Below are 8414 nucleotides of genomic sequence, written 5' to 3' on the forward strand. Positions count from 1 at the left end.
ATATAGGCATTATAAGCATTGTTTCACTCACTAACTCATCACCATACCTGACCTTCTTTTGCCACATTACCTGATCATCATTTCTGACTGTTTCTTCCTCTAATGCTATGTAAACTTTGTCCTCCACATTGTCATCGATTGGGGAATCACTCTGGCCCTGAATGTCTTTATTGGCCAGGTCACTGGTAACAGGTGAATTGCCGAAACAATGGCATGCGGGGGGAGGTTATGCTGGGTAAGGCATTGTCCCTGCATGGCATCTTGTAGAGGAATAGAGGTAGGTGTCCCATGTATACGTATGAAAAATCATGTGAAAATTGTGCAAATTATGAACCTTGCAATTGCGCAACGTACCAGTATGTCGACGGGACTGGCAAATGCAAAATGTTGCAACATGCCCATACGTCGACGGGACGCCTCGGGTTAAAGTTAACTTATGGTTTAGCTTGTGTGCGATAGAAGTGCAGCGGAAATGACGGTATTGAGGAGTGAGTGGAGTGCATTTAATGGTCTGGATTAAAAAAGCACTTGCAGAAGTGTAGAGTAAGTCTGATGATGGCAAGAGAAGTGTGTGCTTATATTGTCTAGCATGGAGAGAATGGCTGTAGATAGTGAGCAAAAGGTTATGTATGAGTAGGTTTGAGTGTGGAAGGAAGCACGGTAGACTGATATGGTGGATGGATAGGGTGAATGTGAAAATGCTAGACATGGAAATTGGCAGAGCTAGAGACCTTCGATTGGCTGAAGTATGTATGGAGGAGCGTGTCACAAAAGTTAGGTGTTCTTCTACATACCTACAGTATAGTATAATTCTAAGTGGCACAACTTCAGTTAGTTTGCACTAGTGATCAGCTGTTGAAGTGAAACAGAATTTGTCACTATTGTTGCTGTGAAAGAATGACAATGTGAGAGTGAAAGAAAGGGTGATAGTGAGAGGGGAGGGGTCAGTAAAAAATGACGTGGGGGTAGGTGAACTAAGACTGGTGTAAAAATTAATGGAAGGGTTAATGAGAATGAGAGAAGGGGAAGGGGGAAGAATGGGGTGTGAGAATGAAGGGAAGACTGACAGTCTGAGAAGGGAGGGATAAGTGAGAATGAAAGATGAGAAGTGAGAATGAAGGAAGAGGACAACAGGTAAGTGAAATTGAAGGATGGGGAAAATAAGTAAGTGAGAATGAAGGAAGGAGATGACAGGTAAGTGAGAATGAAGGGGACAACAGGTAGGTGAGCATGATGGAAGGTGAGGGAGGTGTGAGGCAGAAGGGTGATGGAGTGAAAAGGAAGGGGTTGGATAGTTTTTTAATGTTTTGACTGCTGGGGATTCTCTTAGGTGAGAAAATATTGGCTGGTTTAGCTTAAGCAAAATACAGGCATATCCTGGTTTAACGATGTAATTGGTTAGGTAAAACCCCATTGCTTGTGGAGTATCGTATATCGGGGTACTTTTAACATATAATGTGGAGCGTTTACCAGCCTTGGGTTTCCCCCCCTGCCAAGCCCAAAATCCACCCAGATGAGCCTAAAAACAAGTTTAAAGCCAATCTGAATGGCCTAACAGCTGTCAAGGAAGCTAACCTAAGCCTAACACCTATAAATAACTCACTAAAACCAACAAATCTGAAAATCGTCAAATATAAGTCTGGAAAAAATCAGTCTTAGTGAACTGTACCCCAAAATGACAATCTTCACCCCACCTATGGCTAAAACACATTTATCTAGGTCTAAAAACAGTATAAATCAACCTAAACACAATTTGTCTAAAATATAATCAAAATCAGTAAAAAAATTAAAACCCATCATTAAACCAGGGTTTGGCCATCGTTAGGCGGGGTATGGTGGTATCTCTACCACCATCGTAAAGGTGGGGTATCGCATATCAAGGTATTACTGTATAGGGTGGTCTGCAAATAGCACTCCACTAGAAACACTCCCTGTGGTATCTTATGGTTTGCAGGGACAGCTCAGTCTATGGGTGTGGGTGTGGCAGTGGGAGTAGGATGCGAATAAATGATGCAGGGTTGACACTTATAACGGTGTGTCGGCTGTTCCCACAGCAGAAGGAATCTCCCAGCAGAGAGGAACGTTTTTTTTTTTTTTTTTTTTTAATGCAAGAAAGAAGGAACCAAAGGCCAAGAGCTCGCAAACCGTTCCTTCCAAGAAAAAACAAAAACAGTACAAAAGAAAGCCAAATTCAAGATCCGTTCATTTCGAGTGAGTGTTGAATATTGACCACCTTGTATTTGTGTGTGGTCACAACAATAAAAGGAATAACTTAATCAGGATATATCTGGGCAGTGGTTATCTTGTTGCATAATGGGATCCTCATCCAAGATTTTTATTCTACTGTAACCTAAACAAAACACTGCATATTGTGTGTGAGTATTGGCATGTAAAGAGCCCAATATAACTACAAACATTTATTTTTCAAAAATTTTACAATATTTCATCTCATCCTAGACTGTTTTACAATACTGTACTGTAAGTCAGAAAACTAGTGTGGTGCTGGACCCTTCAACAGACTGCTTTTATACAGCACAGGGTATTAGAAAAGTTTGTTCATAAGTACAGTAGTGCCATACCACATTAGTAGGTGCAACTACAGGTTCATCAGAACATGAACCCTATGAACTGTAAGCCAAAGCTGCCCGTCTCCTCCAGTCCTCCACCCTCCTTTTGGGGGATACGGGGGGAACTGAGGGATGTTTGTATGGTGTAACGGGGCACTGGAGGCAACCATTTATATCACCTCCACCATGTGAAGGCATCCCTTTCCAGCATTAGGAGGTGGGAGATTTAATAGTGTGTGGGTTGGCAAAGTGAGATGTATAGAACTGTGTTGCTGTGGTCCAAAGCTTAATTTGGATGTGAACCCAGTGGCCTACAGGCTGATATGTAGCAGTGAAAGAAGTCTGGCCATGTTTTTATCGCAGTGTCTTTTCTAATACCCTGTACCTCACTAGGGATGGATACCAGAGAATATAAAAGAGATGCAAAATACAGTAAAAGGTTACAAAGATGTTATGCACCTATACCATGGTTAACACATGTGTATGTAAAGCATGTAAACTGAGGAATTACAATTTGTGTAGATAAATCAGTCAGTCTTTTGGACCAAATAAAAACAATAATCTCAGTAAACTGCTTAAGCCAGAATGAAGGGACAAACGTCTACTAATGACTCACTATGCAACATTTGCTGTACAGTATATACAGCATAAATTTTCACAAAGGGAATGGAACTACTACCACTAATTAACACTGAAAGTGCTGCAAAAGTCCCTGACGTGTGACTGTCTAGTCAGGTATGTTAATACAATAAAATATAGTTGTACATGTGATGTACTGCCTAAAAAAAAAAAACTTCCATGATCGTTCATTTGCATATAGGACATCCTGGGAAACTGTGAGGAAATCCGCGTTATTTTTTTGGCTAATCTTAAGTGAAAAATGTATTGGTATGGATCCACTTCTTCATTGTTATAGAGTTAGCTACAAATAATATCAGTATGAGTGAATTATGAGGGGAAGCCATTTCCACCCAAAAGATGAGAACTGGACCAATGTGGATATGACAGTTATTACAATACTTTATTAGCCCAAAGATAACTTTCTGAAATTTCTCACACATCCCCTGGAACACCCAGTACAGGTTGGTAATACATATGGTAATCATCATCACATACATTAAACCTACATAAACCCTGTTATGAGTGATGGAGATAATGCAGGTAACAACTAATGAATGAACTGGAATATAATATACACAGATCTTTTAATACCTTTCCATTATGAAGAACATGAGGATCAGGGAAACACTACTATCATAGTAGATCTGAACTTTAAACCTGCACTGTACAGCAGAACCTCATTAAAATTAGGCTGGCATCCAATATTTAAGAATTTCATGTAATTTGGGTGTTTAAATAATGAAACATACCAGTACTGAATATATTTTCTTGTAACCACTTCTGTACTGTAAAGCAGATTATTTACATGACAAAACTGGGGAGGGGGGGGGGGGAATGCTTCTGAAGCTTAATTAAGTGGATACCATGTAATGGACTGACATGAAAAAATAAAACTAGGACATGCTTAAGGAAAACAAACATTAGGCTGGCTTGTGCACAGCTGTAAGGAATATGATAAAGGTGCTGCCTTCAAGTACAAGAGAATAGTACACTGTAGGTACTGTATCTGTACAAAGATTATTTGTCATTTAAAAAAAATGTAGGGTGAGGTAAGTGCATTTATGATTTTGGCACACCCTGCACACCTGTATTTGATAATTTTGCTGGTATACAGCAGGCTGATTTTAAGCATCAGATAATGCAGCAATGTCAAATTAATGAGGTTCTACCACACTGCCTGTATAATGTGAAGTCATCTGCCAACCCCACAGTGGTTGGGGGTTACAGTACACAAAGCTGGGAGAATATCATAAAGGGTAACATATGGAAAAGATAAGGAGCACAGAATGCAAAGTAAGGAAACATAAGTTTGTTATCTATAAATGAATTTCACTAATGTAAATGTTAGCCTAGTGTTCGACTGACGTTGCAATCATTTCATGTAGAACAGTGAATAACATATGTACACCATCAGTGTCATAATATTACTGTGTATGAACCTTATGTACAGTACTTCACTGCACTGATCTCAGTTCATGCATGTGTAAAATTCTGTTGTTGTTACATTACCTCTTAATGCTGGCTGAGACACTTGGATTATTATTCTGGTTACCATCAGTTCCTTCAGAAGCTTTTAGCCACAGGCACCTGCCATGATACTACACATGCATGGGAGCCTACCTGGGCAAAGGGGGAGGGGGGAGGCAATGCCTCCCTCCCCACCCCAAATATTTATAATTCACTTTTATATCATGCACACTTGTGGCTTGTGAATAATGAGTTTGATATTAAAAATTTTGCAAGGACGTTTCTGGAGCATGTGCATTTTAGGGGTGGGTGGCTGTGGCTATGGGCTTCTGTTCATTGTCTTCAGCTGTGGGAAGCACACTGTCTGTCACTGGTTAAACCTGCCTCAACATCTTAGGGATGCCTGGGACACTCTACTGTCTATGCTGCACCAACCAACTAGTCTCTAAAGCCACATCCGCAGCCACTATCTTAAGATTTATAGAAGATTAGTGTGAAATGCATAAATAATAACAACATGCTGTGTGACGCAGATCACAATTTCATCAGTAAGAAAAAATTACCTTAGTCAGATTGCTGTTAGGTGTGAAGTACTGACAAGTTGGCTGGCACACAGTAAATGATTACTCCCGGATGTAACCAGAAAAATTTTTCAACTGATAAAAGTGTTCTGCCTTTACAGAGTTAACCTCTTGAATCAGCTGACAGAGATGGATTATTTTTGTTACATCAAGATGACTTCAACTTGTGAAAAGATTCTCTTATTTAAGGGGATCTTCTGAAGGTTATATTAACACCCCTAGTTTGAAAAGTTTCCCTCATGCTGAATTTCATCTGGAGATAGCAAAGAAAAACAAATTCATGTAATTATATCTGAGGTGTTAAGATCAGTATTGGTACATTTGTATAATCACCACATCTTCATTCTTTGGACTTTATATAAATAAATACATATATATTCCCTTTGACACTGATTTGCATTACAAAACCCCTTCATTCTGATGATATTTTTCACTTTATTCTTGTACCTTGCAATCAATTTTATACAATTTAAGAAGGACCTCTGTAAGTGAGGGGATATGAAGGCTGTATCTAACTTGTCTAGTGCAGAAAGTCCCCTGAACTCAAGAAAACAGTCCTAAGACAGAAAGAATAAAATGATGTGCCATCAGACAGAAGTGGTTTGAGGGAAAGATTTTCACTGATGGTAAGTCAGGTGTTTGTTATGCATTATTAGTTATGTTTTTATGGCTGCAGTACTAAAGTCTGCATGTCATCTGAGAGTTTTACTCTGACTTGATCTTTATTTATTTATTTTTGTTGATTTTATATTTTTTGTGTACTGTATGTACCAACTGCTGGCACTCTACAGTTCCTGTTTTTTTATTACTATATTTTTATTTTTTGTTGACTTTTAAAATTGTTTGTATACACCTCACTTATCGTTATCAGCTTCTGGCACTCCTCACTTAATTCCAACTCAGTGTCTGGTGCAGCACTATCCCCCAGTCTCCTTCATTTCAGTTTTCCTTGGGGAGTTCTGTAGAAGTACGTGTAATAGGTCGTCAATATTCCGACTCAAATTTTCCTCGAACCTCCGCATCCTGACTTCAATCCAGTCCCCATGGTCATCCAGTTCCTCATCGTCATCTTGGTAATCATCCTCCTTCCAGTGATCTGTCTCATCTTGTTCATCCACATCATCGAGGTTCCACTCCATTCTTTGAAGTTGCCGTTTTAAATTTTCGAGTCGCTGGTTACCCTCTTCTGCCATTACAGTCAATTTTGCAAGGCATTGCTCAAGCTCGGCCGCAGTTCCACCTAAAGATGGTACCCTTGCCATCCCCGGGGAGGCAGCCAGTGGGAAATTATCCTGAGGGTCCTGGTAAGGGGATGGTTCGGGGTTTATTAGCGGCGGTCGTCTACTGGAATTCTGGTTGCCTAAATAGCTGTTTCTCTCCCCTGCAAATCGATCATCTCCATGTCCATTTTGCTCCCCTGCAAACTGGTCACCTCCATAACTATTTTGCTCAAACTGGCCACCTTCGTAACCATTTCGTTCCCTCGCTTCCTGCCAGTTGACTGGTTCTCCCCAGCAGGCAGGTGAATTATGCTGACCTCCATAGAAATTGCACCCTAGAGCCCCTGAACAGTTTACAGAGGCATGGGCCTGCTCATGGCACCTCTCACAGAACATGGACTGGGGCAGATAACGAGTGACCCTCTTGTACCCTAAACCATTGATATACACAGTCCCTGTCTGTGGAATGTCCCCCTCCATTACTCCAATCATTTGTGGCCTTGCCTCATCTCCCACCATCCTCCTCCTCACCCAGACCAAGTTTGGGCTTGGGTCCAGCTGGTCAGCATCAATGTAGGTGGGCACATCAAATATGATAACTTTTGTAAGATGTTGGACTGCTGCCTTATCCTCCACCGCCACATACAGCTTATTCCTACCTTCCTTCATAAGAATTTCGAAGGATGGATGTTGGTCACCTTCAGCCTGTACAGATCTAGGGGCCAGCTGTGAGTTTGACAGCTGACAGTCTCTTGGGAAATTCCGTCTTGGCCTCCATGTGGTACCCTCTTCCCCACTTTGAATTTCCTCATGGCAATCATGGCTTCTGGAATACGCTGCTGATTGTCTTGCAGCGGAAGGCTCAATATGTTCCTCAAAATTTCTGGCCTCATTCGCACCCCTGCATCGCCTGCGCCTGCCTTCCCTGCGACTTGTGATTCCAGTCTGCTTACCAACAACTTCCACTGATTCTTCGCCACTTTTCTCCTCGGACATTCTTGGGACTGTAAATCCGATCTATGTTTGCTATATTTGAACGGGAATGGCCCTTGGATGGTGGTGGAATAGACGTCTGCCTTCCTCGCTTGGCCTCGGAACTCGGAAGGTTGTTGTTTTGTGTGTGTTTGGGGGGGGAGATGGGGAGGATGGCTGGAGGCGGGAGGTTTAACATCAATCCGCGTAGAAAGCAGTATTATCGTTGTGTTAGGAATCTCGAACACCTTTTCCCAGATTATTTCGCATATGACGGTTTATCATTTCCTTCCTTGTTGTCTATATAGATTGCACAAATCATTTAAAAAGATATATGAAGAGGTGCCGTAGGGACCCGCTTTAACAATAGGCACGTGAAAAGGTCAGATAAGTGGAAGTAAGAGAAGAAGGGTGGAAGAGGAAATGGGAGAGATGGAACGTGACGAACGAATGGAGGTAAAAGAAAATCAGAAAGATGGCGACATTGGGTGAAAACTGAGTTGGGGGAGGGAAAGGGGAGAAGGGGATGGAAGATGATAAAACGGGGACTGGAGAGGGATGGGAAGGAGAGTAAGTAGGAAAGACTGAAGAAGGGGTGAAGGAGGAAAGAGATGGAAATTTGGGTAGAAGGGAGGGAAGAGGAGAAAGGATAGGAAAGAAAATGTGGGAAGGGGGAAAGAGAGAAAATGAAGGGAGGCGGGAAGGAAATAGTAGCCTACATATGAAGTACGGATATCAGGAGGCCCATGATGAGGTTGCTGAAAAAAGAAATTAATGTCTAACCAATGTGTAGGAGAAAGGATAGAAAGAGAAGAAGGACGAGAAGGAAAGTGAAGAGGGAAGAAGATAAGTGAAAGAAAAATGGAGGATAAGCAAAAGTGGTGTTACCGAGTTAGGGTAGGGAGAGAGGAAAGGCAGACAGGTATATACTGTGAAAATAGTCTCTCTCTCTCTCTCTCTCTCTCCTACTACTACTACTACCACCA

The sequence above is a fragment of the Coenobita brevimanus genome, chromosome 72 (genome assembly GCF_032717465.1).
Source record: "Coenobita brevimanus isolate Jiangsu-jjx chromosome 72, ASM3271746v2, whole genome shotgun sequence".
NCBI lineage: Eukaryota > Metazoa > Arthropoda > Malacostraca > Decapoda > Coenobitidae > Coenobita > Coenobita brevimanus.